This window comes from Bombyx mori, chromosome 26 (genome assembly GCF_030269925.1).
Source record: "Bombyx mori chromosome 26, ASM3026992v2".
NCBI lineage: Eukaryota > Metazoa > Arthropoda > Insecta > Lepidoptera > Bombycidae > Bombyx > Bombyx mori.
The window spans coordinates 1,302,941-1,324,725 of record NC_085132.1 but is presented as its reverse complement, the minus strand read 5'-3'; the positions used below and the strand labels follow the sequence as shown (position 1 = coordinate 1,324,725).

At 37.2% G+C, this 21,785-nt stretch overlaps 1 protein-coding gene and 1 long non-coding RNA gene across 2 annotated transcripts in view; both read right to left on the bottom strand.

The window, feature by feature from the left end:
* LOC101746821 (alpha-2C adrenergic receptor) overlaps nt 1-21,785 on the bottom strand; it is a 364,399-nt gene that overhangs the window by 257,047 nt on the left and 85,567 nt on the right. The window lies entirely within an intron of this gene.
* LOC134201468 (uncharacterized) lies at nt 8,787-11,251 on the bottom strand. The gene is made up of 3 exons (XR_009976787.1): nt 10,966-11,251; nt 10,389-10,509; nt 8,787-10,297 (listed from the first exon to the last, which is right to left on the bottom strand). It is a non-coding gene; the product is annotated as an uncharacterized LOC134201468 (long non-coding RNA).

Here is a 21,785-nt window from a genome sequence, read left to right as displayed (position 1 = left end):
GATAAAATTACAATTGGTCAATTTGAATGAGCAATGAATTACAATAATATCCAGTACCTAGTACGGCGCTCAATATTACCTAATATTATCTAGTACTTGATTAGATCAATAAAGAATAGGGCCATGTGACATTATCAGAAAAACAAATAATAACGATATTCCCTGGTACTCTGCGATAACACAATACCTTACATATTCTTCTGTTTTGCGAATCATCGTAATACATGAATAATGATTTATAATGTCCGAGACGATTTTTTCGAATAATCGGATGGTATAAAATAATGTGAGGATTTTAATTACCAATGATAACAGACGAGTATACGGCTCTCGTGGTGGGGTTTGGTTATCATTAACATGGCAACTGACATGACCGAGGCATTAGCCAAGTCGCAGTCTACAGAAAATGATTCTCTACAGGCCTCGTCTGTAAAAGGACATATTATCATAGTGATCGGGAAGACCGTGATGGGTAGTTTATTCCAAAAAGATCTCCAACAATGTAACACCGATGAAAACAATAGCTCCAGGCAGCAGGATTCAATTTTTCTCCGGTGTAATAGTAAAGTCTTTACTGGTGGTAGGACCTCTTGTGATTCCGCGCGGGTGGGTACCACCACACTGCCTATTTCCACCGTGAAGCAGTAATGCGTTTCGGTTTGAAGGGTGGGGCAGCCGTTGTAACTATACTTGGGACCTTATAACTTATATCTCAAGGTGAGTGACGCGTTTACGTTGTAGATGTCTATGGGCTTCAGTAATCACTTAATACCAGGTGGGCTGTGAGCTCGTCCACCTATCTAAGCAATAAAAAAAGAAAAATGGGTATGAACGTAGAGATATAAACTAATTAATAATAATTTAAAACTAACGTACAGTTATAACGCTTCAAATCAGGCGTAAATTACGAGTAAATATCATAATTGCAAAGTATAAATTCTTGACAAAAAATGTATACTATTTTTAACGGGGAAGTCCCTAGATTCAAAATCTAATTTTTTTTTTTTTTTCAAAGACTGTAGATTTGAATAATGTTTATTAAATGTTCAATTACATACACACAATACATAACACAATAGTCATATCCCCAGTGATGTTGTTTTGTTGACTTTTGGATATTACCGTGACAATTTCGTCATTTTCAAGACAAATTTAATACTAATTAACTCCCATATCTCATGTATGACGCTTCAGGAAACGTAAATAATAATTCCTTAAGTAATTCTAACTTAAACTTATTTGTTGATGTGAAGTTGATGCTTTTGAAGTATGGTGTTGGCGCCGCCTATTAAGGATTCCATGGACAGCCCACCCGCACGAACATCTTGGTCCTACAACAGCTTAAAATGGAGAACGCTCAACGCCTGTCTACCACCTGTCTGCAACGCATAATGCGCTACTATGGCCACGTATCCCGCAGAGGTGTAGATAGCTCGGAACGTCTGATGGTCACCGGAAAAGTAGAAGGAAAACGTCTTAGAGGCCGGAGCCCCAAACGTAGGTCCGACCAGATCTCCGAGCAAACCAGCAGACCACTTAGCGCTGCACTACACCAGGCAACTGAGCGGAGCCGACGGAGGCTGGCAGTTGACAAGCCGAAACGGAGTCACGATCTTCAGTAATCAGGGAGCGATGGAGAAGAAGAAAGAAGAAGATAACTTAAGGAATAGAAACTAAGAAAAATAATCGTGTCCGATATTAAAATCGTGTCGTAACCTATAAACACGTTGTGGCTAATATTAATTTTGTGAAAACGTATCGTACGGATTGCTCCCGTAGGCCCAGTTTGCGGGCATTGGATTGTTTCTCGTGATTTATCGATATGCCGCGGCTTACGTAACTCGCTGGCTGTCATATGCACACAATCCGGTGGTTTCCCTGTGATGGATGTGGCGGAATAATAACAGACACCTCAGCTTATAGAAGCGAGCAAGTGTTAGAGAGAACCCGGTCATCGTTCTCGTCGAACCCGTCACTTGCGACGAAGGACTCGACGAGTAAATTAACCCACAGACACAGCCTACTGAGTTTCTCGTCGGATCTTCTCAGTGGGTCGCGTTTCCGATCCGGTAGGTAGGTAGGTGGTAGATTCTGCGAAGCACGGTTCTTGCTAGGGTTTCTGTTAGCACCGTCGTCAGGTTTGAGCCCCGTGAGCTCACCTACTAGTTAAGGTTACGCTAAAATAGCCTCTCAAGCCTCGCAAGCCTCTCAAGGCTATCAACTTAAGTAGGAAAACTACAAGAGAAAACTCATTGCTAATCCTTTTAAAGTCGTTACAGAAGCTCCAAAAGTTCGCCACGTGTAGTGCTGCTCAATTATAGGTTTCTGAAATTGAATCCGAACTCCGCTGTGTCTCTGGGTTTACGTATGTGAATTATTCCAGAAATGGTCTGTGTTACGATTACGGCACAATCGTATTTATAGTAAATATTAAAACTAGTCAATAATAATTTTGCGTAGGAGTTGCCGCCCCTTTCAACATGTCCTCCGCCTGAAGAACAATAGATCAAAGCGTGGCCATCTTGTCTCTTTACCACTTCAACAAATAAGATGCGTCGGCGACATGGTGGAGGGGGCGTGGTTTAACTAGCTTTGTACACGGCACTTGGATCACCTGAAATGACGCAAAATCGTATAATTTCGGTGCTGTGTTGAGATGTGCGAGTTGACTTGCTCACTCGCCACAGTATGCTTTGTCAAAAGTGCTGAAATTATTGGCCACCGCCCCCGGAGCCGAAGTCGGATGAATAACGAATAACTGGTACGTCTCAAAGATCTTTCAGAAGGAGGTAAAAGTTGCTAATAGCTGATTGAGCGCTCCAGAGGAAAAACATTACAAAAGTAGCTGCTTCGCAAATGCATCTACCACTCGATCGGAAACCAGCTCGCTGAGAAGATTCGCTCAGAAACTCAACGGGCTGATTCGATGGGCTGTACCAGTACCGTCTAGGCGGACTTAGAGTTCGAGGTTTTAGTCATGTTAGAAATGGAGAGATCAATAATAAAGCCAAAACTTACATGAACCACTGATGCAGGCTACCTATCGTTTTTACTTGTCCCAAAATCTATCCACAGTAGAAGTATTATCGCGTTCTTTTCTAACTTAATCTATTTATATCAGAGTCCAATTAGCGTATCCTTCTCTAGACAGTCTTCTTAATAAAGAACATATAAAATACTAGCGCTTTTCCACTAGTCACGACCATACGAGTTCACAAAAATCGCATTAAGGTTTCGCGACCAAACACACAAAAGGAAAACCATTAATATTCACTACGCATACATACGTTGGGCTCATCGAAACGTCAGTTCCAGGAAACAGCCGGACGTGTGTGCCAATGGGCAACATTAATATTTAATTCTATCGTAACTCCGGAGCTGATTTATATCGATAAAGGCCAGTGGATGTAGGCACATCATCTTTACAGTATATTGTTACGCAGCACGCGTCCGCTCTAACAAATACCGGTGCCTGAAGTTAGGACGCTGAGCACTTTTTTTTTTTGCTTAGATGGGTGGACGAGCTCACATCCCACCTGGTGTTAAGTGGTTACTGGAGCCCATAAACATCTACAACGTAAATGCGCCACCCACTTTGAGATATAAGTTGTAAGGTCTCAGTATCGTTACAACGGCTGCCCCACCCTTCAAACCGAAACGCATTAGTGCTTCACGGCAGAAACAAACAGGGTGGTGGTACCTACCCACGCGGACTCACAAGATGTCCTACCACCAGTAGTAAATAATAACTTTAGTAAGCTTAGGTCACTTTTACGCTGACGGCCTCAATTTATTTTCTACAAGCGGCTCGCTCCAGCTCCGCTCAGATCTTTAACAAAAATATCAACGATATTTGACGTTGTTTTATTATTTAAATTAAAGAACACTTATTGCGGCATAACTATAATAGTTAGACATGTGCTGTCGCGACACTCTTTGTAAATAATAATGTGTTCTACATAGTCGTAACTAATTATTTTATTCTACCATCAATAGTTTTCGCAGGGCATGTGATGTAAAGAATATTTTAGGTAATTTTTTTACACCTTGAGTTACATTATTGGAGTTTTAGTAAAGATCCCTAATTTTTTTCAAAAAAGATTATAGCCTATGTCACTCGGGAATAGTGTAGCTTTGAAACACTGAAATAATTTTTCAAATCGGTTCAGTAGTTTCGGAGCCTATTCAATACAAACAAACAAACAAATCTTTCCTCTTTATAATATTAGTATAGATTTCTACAATTGCAAATTGAATGCAATTTGAATACGGATCATAATCTTGCACTAATATCATTGGAGACAGACTTGAAATAGAGCACGTAAATTGCCTTGGTTATTTGCGTTGGGATCAACAACCGCTTGTGTTCCAGATGGTATTTCGAACTGAGTATGTGACGAAAATAAATGAAGTCTAGATGGATTTTGCTTCTATAGATATTGTTTTGTTGACGTACACCAATTATGTAATCATTTTAGTTTTAGAACTCATGTGTTTGTGTGGTATTTGATCTCTGATTACCATTTATGTTATTATACCACATCATAATTTGCAAATGATGATTACCCGACGTACAAGACTATAGACAGTTGTCTATAGACAATTGTCTATAGCAGTGATTCCCAAAGTGGTCTATATCGACCCCTAGGGGTCTATGAAAGCCTGCCAGGGGTCTACGTCAGCGAAAAAAAATTTGGGGGTCCACGATAGTGGATCTCAACACATATACTGATAGTACCTATTTACTTACATCATACTATCTTATAATATCAAGGCATCATTAGCCGAGGAGATTTAAGATTAACCCTTACAAAATTGACGCCAAATGTTGATAATTTATTATTAAAGCATCAGGTTCATCCTTCTTACTAAAAATATTGACTTATTGCTTATGTTATTTTATTTATAGTTTATTTTATGTTTATTTTATGTTACGTATATTTTACATAACAGATACAAAATTTTATTTTGAGTAGTTTTAATTTAAATTCAATTAATAAATGTATAAATTAACATGTGTTTTTACTTTAAGTTTTTAACACTAAACTTTACTACAGTTAGAAATTTACAGGAAATCAATATCAGGTAAGTATGGGGTCTACCCAACACGGAAAAACATGGCAAGGGGTCTACGACACAAAAAAGTTTGGGGAACTCTGGTCTATAGTCTTACAGATGATAAGATCAGAAATATGATATAAGTTTATAATATCATATTTCTGATCTTATCATCTGCGAGGATCCGTAGTTTTACTGGGTGTATTATGGGCTCACACGGCTAGGTACAACCATCCTGCCTATTTCAGCCGCGAAACAGTAATGCGTTCCGATTTGAAGAGACAGCCCTTGTACTGTAGAACTGAGATTTTTAGAACTCTCAATACGGGTGGTGGTCTTTGAACTAATAATTAAAACCAAGTTGTGACTAAAAATAATAATACAGAAACAAGAGCACATAGGATGGAAAGAAGGATGTGTGAAAGTAGCCCCGGTAATCTAAAAATTAAAGAGCGGACGGTTAGCGTGGTATGGACATGTGATGCGTAGAGAGGAGATGCATGTGACTAGGAGATGTATGGAAATGGCAGTGCAAGGTAGAGGGGGAAGAGGTCGACCGAAGAAGACATGGATGGAGTGTGTGAATGACGATATGAGAAAGAGAGGAGTGAGTGTTGAGATGACGGCTGATAGAAGAGAATGAAAGAGAAAAATTAGCTATGCCGACACCACCTAGTGGGAGAAGGTGGAGAAAAAGAAGAAAGAAACAAGAGCACATATATATACATTTTTTTTTATTGCTTAGATGGATGGACGAGCTCACAGCCCACCTGGTGTTAAGTGGTTACTGGAGCCCATAGTCATCTACAACGTAAATGCGCCACCCACCTCGAGATATAAGTTCTAAGGTCTCAGTATAGTTACAACGGCTACCCCACCCTTCGAACCGAAACGCATTACTGCTTCACGACGGAAATAGGCGGGGTGGTGGTATCTACCCGTGCGGACTCCCAAGAGGTCCTACCACCAGTCGCTAATAATATTACATTAGGAATAGACTAAATAAACAATGATACATGTTCGCTGAAAGATCTATAATACCCTTAGTCGATTCCTATATGATGTAGTATGTATGATAATATTTATTTGCTCCGACATAACTGACCGTAAACTAAAGTGCACGACTAAAATTATCATCCTTGCGAATTGAATCAGCTTGTTAGACGCATCTCAGTTGATGCAGTTCGCATTAAATCCCTGGCTCACATTACCGGTTTGTTGTATGGTACAATACATAAGCGATACGAAAGTATTCGAAAAATCGATAATAATAAAATTGAAATAACAAATGCGGGAATGAAACAGTAAAAATAATTGGTGGTAGGACCTCTTGTGAGTGCTGGTGGTAGGTCCTCTTGTGAGTTCACCACCACCCTGCTTCTTCTGCCGTGAAGCAGCCGTTGTAACTATACTGAGACCTTAGAACTCATATCTCAAAGTGGGTGGCGGTATTTACGAAGATGTGTGAACGATCGCACAGCCCACCTGGTGTTAAGTGGCTACTGGAGCCCATAGATATCTACAACGTAAATGCCGCTACCCACCTTAAGATATGAGTTCTAAGGTCTCAGTATAGTTACAACGGCTGTTCCACCCCTCAAAATGAAACGCATAACTGCTTCACGGCAGAAATAGGCTTTTCACTCCTGATATGAATAAAAGTCGAAATTGGACTTAGAAATAAATTCATCCGATGGTTGATTGCAAAATAACCATGTTAAATCAACTTCATAGCTTTTAATGAAATTGCATCGCTGGAAATCAGATGGCTTGTCAGTATCATTAATTAGGAGCTAGCATATATTACACATAAAAATTAAAATGACTTATTAATAATTAGAAAATGAATAATCTTAGTAATTAAATGAATGAATGAGTTGATTAGGCGGAAGGTTACATGATCCAGGGGACCGAGTTTGAAGTAGCAATTAGACCATATATCGGAACAAAATAATACGAAAATGACAGACGCATTGCACTGTATTACTGACCACCCAAAGTAGGGGACAACTCAGTAAAAAAACATTCGGGTTAATCACTAGATACATCGAAGGGGCTACTTAAAGTAAAATTTATTTTCATTGAAAAAAAAATCTATTCGCCTCATCGCCTAACTTGGACCACGGCCGTCAGTAAGAAGTTTGATCTGTTTAAATGTTCGCAATAAATGATGAGTACTCATGTGCCAAGTTATGCAAATCCACAAATATAATTACGTGATTATAGACTGAATACTCGCGGCCGTTTTGATTTATTTTAAGCTTGCACAATATAATATGTATTACTAAGGCGAAATAAGTCGTGAATCCAAATCTGAGACTTAAATAAAATGTATTTGCGAACCGTTACTGTACCTGATTATTTAAGTAATTTTTGACTGTCTGTATAATTAAAAAAAGTTGTGTGGTGTCGTGGGACACCGGACAGGAACGAAGTTGCTCACTATAGAAATATTAATTTGAAGTTCTATTCGAGGTATAAAGAAAATAAAACTGGAGATTTCGCAACAACCCACGGTCATTCGGTAACGTGCGAACTTATTGTGGTACACTTCATTCACGGTTGTTTGCATAAGAGTTAGTGTATTGCGCAAACGAACGCTCAATAAATGATAAAAAAAAAATTATTTTTTGTACGTTATTACAAAGTTAGGTCATACACTGCGTGCATTACTAATATAAATCTTACGTTACGGACGTTTTTTTCCCGGTTAGGGTACCCCTCCGCATCGTCCCATAAGGAACTTCGTTCCAATAGTGATTAGTCAACACTGAAATCTACATTTTTCAAGGATTCCTCAACGCTCACCAGTCGCTTGGAGTTCAAGAATCAACCACCAGATGCGACAGCCCGGCCTACCGACGCATCAATAAATACATACAGAATAGGGATTGCAGCGCATAAAATAAAACTACAACTGTTCCAAAATCTTTTGTTATAATAATAATTTGGTCGTCGTCGGAAGTGGAAGTCGTCGTGGCCTAAAGGATGAAGTCGTCGTGGCCTAAAGGATAACTTGAGCGATGCGCCGGTGTTCGAATCTAAGGCGGATATCAATTTTACTAATGAAATACGTACTGAACCATTGTTCCCGATTGACTTCCACGGTGAAGGAATAACATCGTGTAACAAAAATCGTCGTGTAAGAAAAATCGTGTAACAAAATTATAATTTGCGTAATTACTGATGGTAGGACCACTTGTGAGTCCGGGTGGATGGGTACCACGGCCTTACCTATTTCTGCCGTGAAACAGTAATGCGTTTCGGTCTGAAGGGTAAGGCAGCCATTGTAACTTTACTGAGATCTTAGAACTTATATCTCAAGGTGGGTGGCGCATTTACGTTCTAGATGTCTAAGGGCTCCATAACCACTTAACACCAGGTGGGCTGTGAGCTCGTCCACCCATAAAGCCATAGATTATACACTTATTATATTTGAGATAGATGCGCAACTCTCATTTTTATTTTTGCTTTAGTTAGAGCCCAGGACAGCAGGCGTCGCTGCTGTCGATTATTAGTCTCCCTACCCCCCACCAGGTGGCTTTTTTAGTAATTTTAATATTTTTTATAATTAACTCTCTTTATGAAAAAATCTTATCGTTTAGAATCGCTGAAATTCCCGGTAGTACTTATGAAATATTAAAGAACGTTTGATTGTGTTCAGCATTCTAATCGATAAGACCTTTTCATACAGAGAGAAAACAGTTTTTTAAAATAAAAAGCTGTAATTCTCTGTAAGCTATTTAATTTCCCTATATTACAAACAATTTACTGTTAAAAGATAGTATGAACGTTCAATTGTATAAAATTTCGAATAACAATAACTCCTCTAGATTAATCCTACTAGAGTACTTAATAACATTAAATCGAAAGTTATCTAAAAGTTAAATAAGTCTAGATAATCAAATCATTCCATCTCAATTAAGTCATTCGTGCGAAATATAAACATGTCAGCTTTCCATTACAAACATAGTAGACAATTTGAATTAAAATTAATAAATTTGTTTCACAATGATAGCAGTTCTTGCTTAAAGTTGATCGTGACAGATCATGACCTTGTACGAAAATCTTACATCTATAAACACTACCTATGCTTCGTCATACAATAATTTTCATTTAAACTAGCATTGTAGAGATAATACACACACTAAAGTGAATACTAAATTATTCTTAGCATTCTTATAAATATTTACACATTTAAGAAACAATTAACCCACAATTGTTCATAATATGTGACATTTTGTTCTGCACAAAACGTTTTGTTACATAATTTGAAAAAAAAAACAAAAAATGTTTAAAAAATGTAATAATGATTTAAAGTACTCTTAAATATTGATAGTTTGTACTTAATGACGCTTATAGTAATCTTAGACATGATTACATTAGTTATACTTTTATTCCCTATCTAAATTATTTCTATTCTGACGTTTCTGATGCTTTAGCTTTGGTAATACTAGATGAAACAAACAGCAGATTGAAAGAAAATCATCTTAAAGTTAATTACATTCATTACAAACCATTAGTTTACATTTTGTTACAAAAGAAACTGGTGTTCGTTACATGCAAATGAATTATAAACATACACATGCAAACATAAAATGTAAATTTATCTTTTAATCCAAATTAAATGTACACTAATATTACATCTAAATAATAGAAAGGGTTTCGAAAATTTTTATTGCACTCAACAGCAGACGAGCACGCAACCCGGCCCATGATAAGTGGTCACCAGTGCTTATAAACTTCAGCAGTGCCATAGGGGTTGCTGTCTATCACTTAAGTTTTAATAAATTATTAATATACTCAGTCACAAGCATATTGATTTCACATAATGAAAATGTAAGAAACATAATCATGTTTGGGCATTTTCATTTATATCTGCTCATACAGAAAACACAACTTAGCAAATATATTCCACAGTTAATCTAAATAATTGCAAATAATGCTTTTAAAGACCGTTGACTTTTGATCATTAATTAAAATCATCTTCTCGTAGAGTTTACAAAAGGTTATTTACAAAAATTTATATCAGTATTTTCATATATTACTAACTTACTAATTACAACTATTCAAACGTAATACTATAACTATAAGAACTAAACAACCTATTTTAAAACAAAATTGGCATCAATTTAGTTCTTATGAACTATTTCAATTATTAATTTATCAATTATAAACATATTTAAAAAAAATTAAGATCCCTTGAGAGTTCACGTTCCTTGCTGAATCAGTTTCTCTTCTGAAACGGAGAAACAAAGTATCTTAAGTATGTAACAAATATTGAAAAAATACGACCATGAAAAATTTAGTGTTAATGTAATCTTACTTACAAATTAATATATTACATAACACGTTCTGGTTCAAATATAGTGCATCAATCTTTTCATGTTTCAGACATTTTAGTGCTCCTTATAATTTTTCCATAAAATTTTGTCATTATCAAACCTTTGTCTACAAAAATAAAAACATTATTTTATATTGGGTAGAAAGATGAACGTGGTCACAGGCCACTTGGTGTAACTTAGTTATCAAACACCAGGAAACAAAACGTGAATGCCATCATCTAACTTTGGATGTGAGATCAATTGTGCTGTATTTTATTTAAACAGGAAAGCATGACTGATAGATCATTCCAAAAAACTAGTTCGGGCCCACTTGACAATAAGCATATAATACGCTGAGTTGCAAAACATAAATACTTCCACCCACTCGAGACAATTTTATTATCTGAGGTGTGTGTGTGATAGTACGAGACTTAATACCGACTGTTTTGATCAAAACTTAACATATATGATAGCTAGGCAGCAGAAATAGGAAGGACCATTAGTTGGTGCTAATTCATTTAATTATATTATGAATAATAATTCTGTTAGCAAATAATATACCGGGAAAATAGTGTAAACTCACCGTTATCAAGGCATCCGAAATAGCATTTCATTTTCGATCTTCGAGGCATGCTGATTTTTAATAATAAACATTCTGTAAGAAATGAAAATAGTTACACAGGCTTACGAAACGCTAACGAAGAAAAAAGTATTGGAGCCAAGTTATGTCTAAAGAGAATTCAAAACAGAGTTTCTCAATGTCTAATCGTCTAATATTCTCATAAAGCTAAAAGTTGCTCTAAATTAATACTACAACGTAAAATAACTCACACCAAGACCAAAAAAAAACGATTTAAAAATTAAATCGTTACGACATTTTGAAAACTTTTTTTTTTTTTTGAGATTGTTTTACGGCCCTGGAATTTTGAAAACTTCAAAGCAGTGTTTCCACTTACGTTTTTTTTAACACATTTTACCCTAGTTTCTTTTGAATTTACCCTAAAATTTCCTAGACAACTTTCATAAATCCTTTATATAGAAAGCGTAAATAAAATACAGAAAATAAACCACAGCATATTATTTAATGTAGGTATATATAATATAAACGCCCCCAGAAGATCATAGATCTATAGGATTAGAATTTTCAAGGAAGTCGACGCATTGCTTTTATATTCTTTTGCTGCACAACCTAACACTGTTCGGTTCTAAAATTGAGCAATTGTTTGCTGGCAAAGTTGGGAACTTTCTATGAAGCAAGCCGTTCAGGGTTTCATTAGAAAGCCTGTTTCTTTTGTCAGTTTTTAAATTTGAGAACACTGAATAATCTTTCCACCTCAGTCTTTGAAGAAGGAACTGCTAGCAAAAGTGAAATGACAATTACAAGGTTTTCGTAAATGAAATTACCATGATAATCTTTCATGGTACATGAAGTACCAGTTACCTTTTTAAGTGAAATAGATGTTTTTTTCTGATTGTCTAACTACTTACAGGAAAAATCTGTCGCGGATCATCTCCCAATTAAATTAATCATAAGCAATGAATGAAATGTATTCAAATCTTAGCTGTATATTTTTTTTATTTTTGATGTTAATGCACTGTCGATTGCACCTATAATTGAGGTGACATCTGCCATGAACTTTTGTCAATTTGTCAATGTTTTGTATTGATGATCACTTTGTTGGTGCAACTTAATAAATAAATAAAAATAAATAAATAAATAAAGTACCTGTATATTACAATACAAGTAAGTTCTGGTGACATCAACGAAAATAGGTAAATAAAAATTTGGCGGATTATACTTATTGGGATTCTGGGGAATCCCTAAGAAAAAGCAGTGGCTTAATCTATGATTTACTTTACTAGAGGGTTACTGTTGAATCAAACCTTTATAGTTTTTATACACAACTCTGTTTTATTCTTTTACTTGTCAACTCGACTTAATGTCATTCTCTCTCCATAAAATAAAATGTTCATTGTTTTACTTTAATTATCGTTTATTTTAAAATTCACAACAGTTACTAGTATAGGCTTTGCTTTTTACCCCGAAAGATCCTAAATCCTGGTATTTTTTAAATTGTCTTTATCATCCAAAATATAAGCTATTTTTCCCTAAAAAAGGGAGAATTCCCTAAAAGTGGAAGCACTGCTTCAAAGTACGCTACATTTTTTATTGAGTCAGAACTCATATCTGCCATCTAGTGAGTTTATTAGATCATTAATGCCTAAAAGTTACAAAAATGACGTCGCCACAGGAGTAAGATGACGCTAGTTGTATGTTATTTTCCTTTGTATGGGAGTTGCACCCCCCTGCATAAAGCAATAAAAAAAACAAAATCAACACTTTTATTACGCCTTGCTCATTTTTTAAGCGTCTTCGCCATCTTCCTTTTCTCTGTCATTCTGTCTGTCATTCTCTTTTCTCTTTCTATTTTCTCACACTCACATCTTAACGTTCCGTTTCACACTCTTTTCATACGTTCCATTCTTACTAAACCTTCAAACATTTAATTAAAGGAATACGAAATTGCACGTACACACACCGATCACACTGAATCCATTCATGACATTACTGGCGAACCACCAAATATTGAAGTTTATATTTCCGATACATCGCGTCGTACCACACAATAGAAACAATTCTATTTAAATGCATTCTGTTCATTGAAAACTAAATTGTATGCTTTATATAGTTAGTAGGTTCGCGTGTTAGATGAATTATTATTGTTTCATATCATGTTATTAATGTATGGATTTGCTCGGTAATAAAATAGTTATGCAGAACAAAAGTTAAAATGTGTTGCCACATCAATTTTTTTATTATAATTTTATAAATTAATTAACTGATTTTACTGGTGGCAGGACGTCTTGTGAGTCCGCACGGGTAGGTATCACCACCCCGCCTATTTCTGCCGTGAAGCAGTAATGCGTTCCGGTTTGAAGGCTGGGGCAGCTGTTGTAACTATACTGAGACCTTAGAATTTATATCTTAAGGTAGGAGGGCTGCGAGCTCGTCCACCCATACAAGCAATAAAAAAATTCAATTAGATTAATTTTTCATACATGTGTATACATATACTTATTTTTTTAAATTTTGTCACCTTGAAACGTGTCCCTTATAATCCCACACATATAAATTATCATTCCATATTCGCGGTGTCTGTATTGGCGACATATTTACGAAACACATACCCAGCGAATAAAAAGCGTCACACCGTACTGTACATAAGTATTGTATGACGTAACAAAACTCTTTGGCAATAATGTTCCACAATCAAAATAATGTATGTATACAAATGTAAATCTATATATTAATACGTGAAGCAAAAACTTTGAATCCCTTTTTACGAAAATTGCGCGGACGGAGGAGTATGAAATTTTCCACACTTATAGAGAATATAGAGAAGGAGTGCACAATGCTTATATTTTTTTTAAATAATGCATAAAAGATACATTAAATCAATAAAGAAAACATTACACACACTACATACCATGTATTTGACGCACACATGCATGCATAGTATTTATTGTCAAACTTTTGTTCTTGACGTCTGTTGTCAAATTGAGAATAGATTAAATATTGTTTGTCTTTGTTAATATTTTTTATAGTGTAGTCTTGGCGAAATTTGTGATTATAGAAGTATAAAATACAATCATAATAGTGTACAAACTTACAATTCCAATTAATTATAGTCGAATTTCGACTACTGCGGGACCTCTAGTTAGAATAATTTTTCACACTCGGCGAGTCCATTACTAAAAAAAATCTTCAAGTGTTTTTAACGGAGTTATTCGCAGCGCGCCTCTCAAAAGAACCCCACACTCCAATCAATAACATTAATCGCGCGTATTATTCATGGGGAGATCACGCTTTTCAAACGATTTTACGTAAATGCCTTGCCTACCTTTTTTGTTATTGCTTAGTTGGGTGGACGAGCTCACAGCCCACCTGGCGTTAAGTGGTTACTGGAGCCCATAGACATCTACAACGTAACTGCGCCATCCACCTTGAGATATAAGTTCTAAGGGCTCAGTATAGTTACAACGGCTGCCCCACCCTTCAAACGCTTCACGACAGAAATAGGCAGGGCGGTGGTACCTACCCGCGCGAACTCACAAGAGATCCTACCATCAGTAATTACGCAAATTAAAATTTTGCGGGTTTGATTTTTATTACACGATGCTATTCCTTCACCGTGGAAGTCAATCTTGAACATTTGCACCGTATGCACCGGACTTCTTATCATTTAGGCCACGACGACTTCAAGCCTACCTACAATAAAGAGCATTAGCTTTCCAAATCTGCCAGCGAAAGTAGCTATTGCTTACAGCTCAAGAGAGCTACAAGTGTCTGCAGTTAAGCATAAATCCAGGCACGGCATTGGAAACGTTAAAGAAACCCGTTAGCAATGGAAAATAAGTTAGGGCTAAACCCGCAAGCGTCCGTGTTTCTCCTACATTTTTGTTTGTGTTCCAACAATATTTCCATAGCGTACTGTCAGCGACGAAAGTGTTATGACGAAAAATATTTTACACTTAAGTGAAGAAATATTTATTTATTTATGTGCATTTATTTTATGAATACAAATTCGTTTGCATTTCGTTGAGAATTCAAAAAACTTATGATTAAACATTCCGCAAAAAAAAAAATTACATTTAGATACTTATCTTTTATACATATTTTTATTTTACGACTGTAAACTAATAATGCTGCTCTGTGACTATTGCCAAACGTGTGAAATACATTAATTTGTCTCTTTTGATGACTTACCTGAATCGTCCCAGAATCGCGAATAGCTTCTACATTTTCTAGATTTACTGGTGGTAGGACCTCTTGTGAGTTCACACGGGTAGGTACCACCGCCCTGCCTATTTTTGCCGTGAAGCAGTAATGCGTTTCGATTTAAAAAGTGGCGCAGTTGTTGTAAATATACTGAGACCTTAGAACTCATATCTCAAGGTGAGCTCGTCCTTGAACTCATATCTCAAGGTGAGGTCCGTGAGCTCGTCTTCCCATAAAAGTAATAAAAAAAAAAGACTATAATAGTTTAATTTTTCTACACAACTGCCCACACAAAGTTTACGAATCATTAAGTTTAGCTAAGTAATTCTACCATGTGTCTAAAGTTTAAAAAAAACAGTTTCCATCTACTTATTAATTAAAATAATAATGTTGTATAAATTAAATAGTGTATTACAAATATCAACCGCCCGCGATTTATACTAATGGAACGCGAATTTCACAAAGCACTAGCTGTACTAGTCCGCTTCGCTGGGCATTTAAAATTAACATTATTATTTCTCACCCCCACAAAGATTCTCATCATTAACGCCCCCGCAACTGGTGTAGGGAGTCCAACACTCATATAAATATTAGTCTATCCATTAAGTACATGTATTTTCTACATGGATACCAAGTTTCAAGTCAATCGGATGCATGATTCAGTAGTTATAACGGAACATCCGTAAAAACCACCGTAGATTTATATATTAGTATAGACTAGAGGTCCCGCAGTAGTCGAAATTCGACTATAATTAAATGGAATTGTAAGTTTGTACACTATTATGATTGTATTTTATACTTCTATAATCACAAATTTCGCCAAGACTACACTATAAAAATTATTAACAAAGACAAACAATATTTAATCTCAATTTGACAACAGACGTCAAGAACAAACGTTTGACAATAAATAGAATGCATGCGTGTGTGCGTCAAATACATGGTATGTAGTGTGTGTAATGTTTTCTTTATTGATTTAATGTATCATTTATGCATTATTTAAAAAAAATATTAGCATTGTGCACTTCTTCTCTATATTCTCTATAAGTGTGGAGAATTTCATACTCCTCCGTCCGCACAATTTTCGTAAAAAGGGATACAACGTTTTTGCTTCACGTATAAATATATAGATTATTAGCAGATTGGAAATTTTAGTGGTGTGAAAATATTATTCATAATTTACAGTTCTCTTCACCGCTGTACTTCTTCGATCGTGTTCTGTGCGCGTCTGTACATTTCTACAGGAAACTTCACTCACACCTTATTTTATGTTTGGAAAAAAGAACTGTTTTTGGATTTTCTTCGAACATGATACTCGAATTCGGACATATTATCAATAATCTTTGAATTTCTATTTTTACAACAAATATAGTTGAATCAATAGTTCAATATTAAAGTGCCGATAAATATAATAATATAATAGTTTAAAAAAACTAACAAAATACGCTTTTATAGAAAATCCAACTAAAAAATAGAAAAGAAATTTTAATAAATTTGAATTACAAATAGTGTAAAAAAAATGATTTTATTGTAAAAAAACGTAGGGTGCTTTTCAGGATATTAGGACCTAGGGGGATAAGGTGACGAAAATGATGAAAACGATGATCAGTACAGACTCTAGAGGCGTTGTAACAGTGTAAAATTGGGTCCCAATGTTGATAGCACCTGCATTTAGAATTCTTTTGTTCTCGATTGTATAAAAACGCGTGCAACCAATAAAGCCACTCATTCACGTCCTTACGGATCCATCAGATCCAATAACCTTTGCATTAGACGCCTTCAGCTCTAACACTAGGAGCAGGCTTAGGGACCCCGGTAACCGTACTCGTCGAACTCGACAAAGAGTTCGCCGTGCAACCTAATCCATGAATCAGCTCGCTGAGTTTCTCGCCGGATCTTCTCAGCGGATCGCGATTCCGATCCGGTAGTAGATTCATTCGCGAAGCAGCTGCTCTTGAGCTGTTAGGTCTCCTTCGGAGGCGCTCGGATAGCTGTTAGCAAATTCCACCCTCCTGGCTGAGCCTTTGCTCGTCCACCGGTCCTGGTGAAACTGGAAAGGCCTCCGGGCCACCAGTAATCCTTCAATCATAAAAAAACCACTCATTCTGAAGCCGCGCTTAACAGTTACAAGATAGGTCTAGTCTACACATAATTAAATAACTGCTTATGAATGGTCATCATTCAAGTTGTTTAATAGTGCCCGATTTATATTATCGGTAAGTATTTAATTATCGCTCTGTCTGATCTCTGTAGATTCTTGAGGCTTATTGTGTATAATTAATTTATTGTAGGGTTCCAATAGTCCCGTTTATCGTGACTTTATTTTTTTGGTTAGAATACTCCGTGGATCGTGCTGTGACGCCCTGGAATCAGACTTAGTGCCGTCTAATTGTCATCTCACGCCAAAGAGCTGGAATACCCTCATTGGATCCCAGGACCCTAGGCAGTGTTCTTCCGAATCATATTTTTTAAGGTACTTATAATTCTTTATCACATACCTAATAGAATAAATAACATTTTCACCATCATCATTCGGCTAACTTCAAGTCATTTGTTAATATAAGCCCCTGTATTTTTATGCAAAATCGTTATAAATTCTACAATTTTTTGGAGTTTACTCCTTTAGAATCGATTTACATATATAGGCCCGGGGTATGAAAATTATGGGGACCAAAATCGTACTAGCATGTCACACGAAATGCGTTATGCGCCTGATTGGCTCCTGATTGCGTGATGCGTGCGCGCGCCAATCAAAATCGTACTAGCATGTCACACGAAATGCGTTATGCGCCTGATTGGCTCCTGATTGCGTGATGCGTGCGCGCGCCAATCAGGAGCCAACGCGCGGCCGCGTTATCGCAGGTGACGCCGGGCTGCTGCGCCGGCAGTCCGCCACAAAGCCTCGTACTGATCGCGCGTTTCTCTCATTATTGTATTTTCATATATTTGTTAGTCGTTTGTTTTGTGTCTCGTTAATTTGTTAATAATCTGTAGTGTATCGTGTTGTCGTAATATAGAACTATTTCTCGTATTGTTTCGTTTAATTTTTTATATCCAGTAAACTCCAGTCGTGCGTCGGAGCGGACACACACACTTTTTTTTATTGCTTAGATAGGTGGACGATCTCACAGCCCACCTGGTGTTAAGTGGTTACTGGAGCCCATAGACATCCACAACGTAAAGCGCCACCCACCTTGAGATATAAGTTCTAAGGTCTCAGTATAGTTACAACGGCTGCCCCACCCTTCAAACCGAAACGCATTACTGCTTCAAGGCAGAAATAGACAGGGTGGTGGTACCCACCCGCGCGGACTCACAAGAGGTTCTACCACCAGTAAATATTTTTTGTGTGGGTGTGTATATGCTATAGGCAGTAAATGTTTCAGTAGTTGCACTTCTGCCTTTTTTTATGGCGCTCTGAAAAACCTAACATTGATGTGGAGTTTCATCTTCAACACTGCGGCTACTGGTTGGTGTGACTGTCAATTATTCACTTTTACCATTACAGCGGTAGAGAAGGTAGAGACTAAAATTCCTTGTTTAGGTAGCGACTAGCGGCAAAACCGGCATTTCGACGCCAACTGAATTATAAGTTTGATCAACGCCAAACAAGCGTGCGCCATCAATCGACGCTCAAGTGGTAGAGCCGCCCCCACCAACCGTCACCTACAACTCACAGTATATGTCATAACAGGGAACGAGTTAACCGTGCTATTAGATCGTATACACAAGTACCAGTCGTGTTTTTAGGGTTGGCACGCATAAGGTTTTTTTTTTGAAGTGAAACTTCTAATGCGACTTCTGACAAGGTTGCGTTAAAGGTTTAACGCTACCATACTAGAAAGAGATAGAGCGAGAGTCAATGCATGGCACTCGAACGCAAGTGCGTAGAATACCTGTTACAGGCCAGCGCGAGCGTTAGCAACGTCCAATACTTTAATGGAGTATTTAAAAAAAAGTACATTTTTTTTATTGCCTTTGTAGGCAGACGTGCATACGGCCCACCTGATGGTGAGTGGTTACCGACGCCCAAAGACTTCAGCAATGCCAGGGGCAGAGCCAAGCCGCTGACTGCTTTTTTGTCTCTAATTAAAAAAATATATAAATGTTGAAGATGTCGCATCACTTATACGCAGCATTCCCTACAAGATCAATCTGACTTAAGGATGAAAAATGAAGAAAACTAGAATACTACACATCGAAAAAGAAGTTTCACTTCATTCACGTGCACGTGCATTAAGGTGCACGTGTGTCGTTTTTTTTTTAATTTTCATAGATGAAGCTCGCAGCATCCCCGCTTGTATTCAGCGTATCTTTTAAACAGAGAGCGGTCGTGTTAATTCGGGTAAAGTCTAAATTTTATTAGTCGATTCTATTCAAATCACGCATGACTCGTGCGCGTTCAAAGTACATCCCAATAGTTATTATTAGTTAATTAAATCTGAGAACACTAAAATATATCGAACAGATGTATTTAAGCCTCAAATGTTTAGTAATATCTTATATCTCAAGGCGGGTGGCGCATTTACGTTGTAGATGTCTATGGGCTCCAGTAACCACTTAACACCAGGTGGGCTGTGAGCTCGTCCACCCAACTAAGCAATAAAAAAGTGTGTGTGTGCAAGTCACACACGATAGAATTGAAACTTATAAAAAATAAAAATAGTCGCAAGGGTCAACCACTCCGCAGTGCAATGAAGCAGCCTCACCCTGGGAAAACCGCCTGATCATGGTATACTTACGCCAGGTATGATGATTTAGCAAGAGAAATACGAGAACGTATATCAACTGTGTAACATCTCGTCACCACGATTCAGGAATTGTTGAATTTACGTGCATCGACATCTGTTGATAACAAACTAAATAGAAGTAAAAGTATCTCAGGGCGCTCCGAGAGCCACGACAGCGTACACGGACGTCAAAAACACACTGAACTGGTCGGGGACGCGAGACCGTGTGGAGCGCTTCGTGATTTGTCGGCGCCGCTCGGAGCCGCTTCGGCAAGCCAATCGCGGCACACTTATTTTTTCATTTCGTTTCATTTCTTTTCATCGAGTTTGAAATCACAACGATTTTTTTTTTTTTAAATGCCTTTGTAGACAGACGAGCATACGGCCCACCTGATGGTAAGTGGTCACCGTCGCTCATGGACGTCAGCAATGCCAGGGGTAGAGCCAAGCCGCTGCCTACCATTCTATTCTAAAGAAGCTTCACTTCGAAAATGAAATTATCTGTGTGGCAACCCTGCGAACACTCAATAACCCGAGGAGGCGTAAAACACACAACAGTCCTCGTTTCACGTCTGCAAGTCACTCAACTGCGAATTTGCCGAAAGAAACTTCTGTAGCCAAGTCGGGCCGGAATGAGTTGGAAACTCCGCGAGCAGCCAGGTATTACGTATCCACGTAGTTCGGAGTTAGGGAACACTTATTGTTACGTATCAGGGAAATTCGTGTTGTATCATCTATTGTCTTGTATCGGGCCCGATGTTTTCTATTGAATTAACATTCGACTAATTGAGGTTTATAAACAAAAGGAATGTTACAGATGTTATTCATGTTTGAGTTCGCGGGCGACACATTTGTGCTAATCAAACTTGGGCCAATTAGCGGATTTCAAATGTGTAGCTCTTTGTAGTAACTAGTATAGGGAAACTCAATATTACTTCTAAACGAGTTCACGATTTACCTAGTACTAGTGGTCCCGCAGTAGTCGAAATTCGACTATAATTAATTGAAATTATAAGTTTCAACATTATTAAGGTTCTATTGTCAAAGATTATTTATTATACTTCTTTATTCACAGATTTCGCCAAGACTACACTTTAGACAAATATTAATAAAGATAAATAATATTTAATATATTCTCAATTTGACCACAGACTATAAGCAACAAGAAAAGTTTGACAACAAACAATTATTATTATGCATGCGTGTCTGGTCAAATACATTTTAGTGTGTGTAAGGTTTTTTTTATTAATACATATAATGTATTTTTTATGCATAATTTAATCAAAATGTTAACATTCTGCAGTCCTTCTCTATATTCTCTATAAGTGTGGGAAATTTCATACTCCTCTGTCCGCGTAATTTTCGTAAAAAAGGATACAACGTTTTTACTTCGCGTATTAATATATAGATAGGGAAACTCGATATTATTTATTACGAGTTCACGATTTACCTAGTATTAAGTGGTTGTGTGTTGATATCAACTATGTAAATAGTGACTCCTGTCATTAGTGACATGAATGACGGTGACCACTTATCATAAAGCGGGCTGTATACATGTCTGCCTACAAGGACAATAACCTGAAACCAATGACTGCATCGCGGCAGAACTAGCAAAAGCGGTGGTGGTTGTAGATATCTATGGGCTCCAGTAACCACTTAACACCAGGTGGGCTTTGAGCTCGTCCACCCATCTAAGCAATAAAAAAAGACATCCTACCACTAATACGTTGAAGTTTCGCTTGATTGTGGAATTCTTGTGTTGGTTACGAATTAATTTCTGTTACCTGTCGATCAGATTACAATTCACGCACCTGAATCCTAGCCCACCCCCTGCCATCAGCTCCTAGCTGTCAATAATTTATTCTTGTTTTGTCGATGTTGAATTTCGTTAGA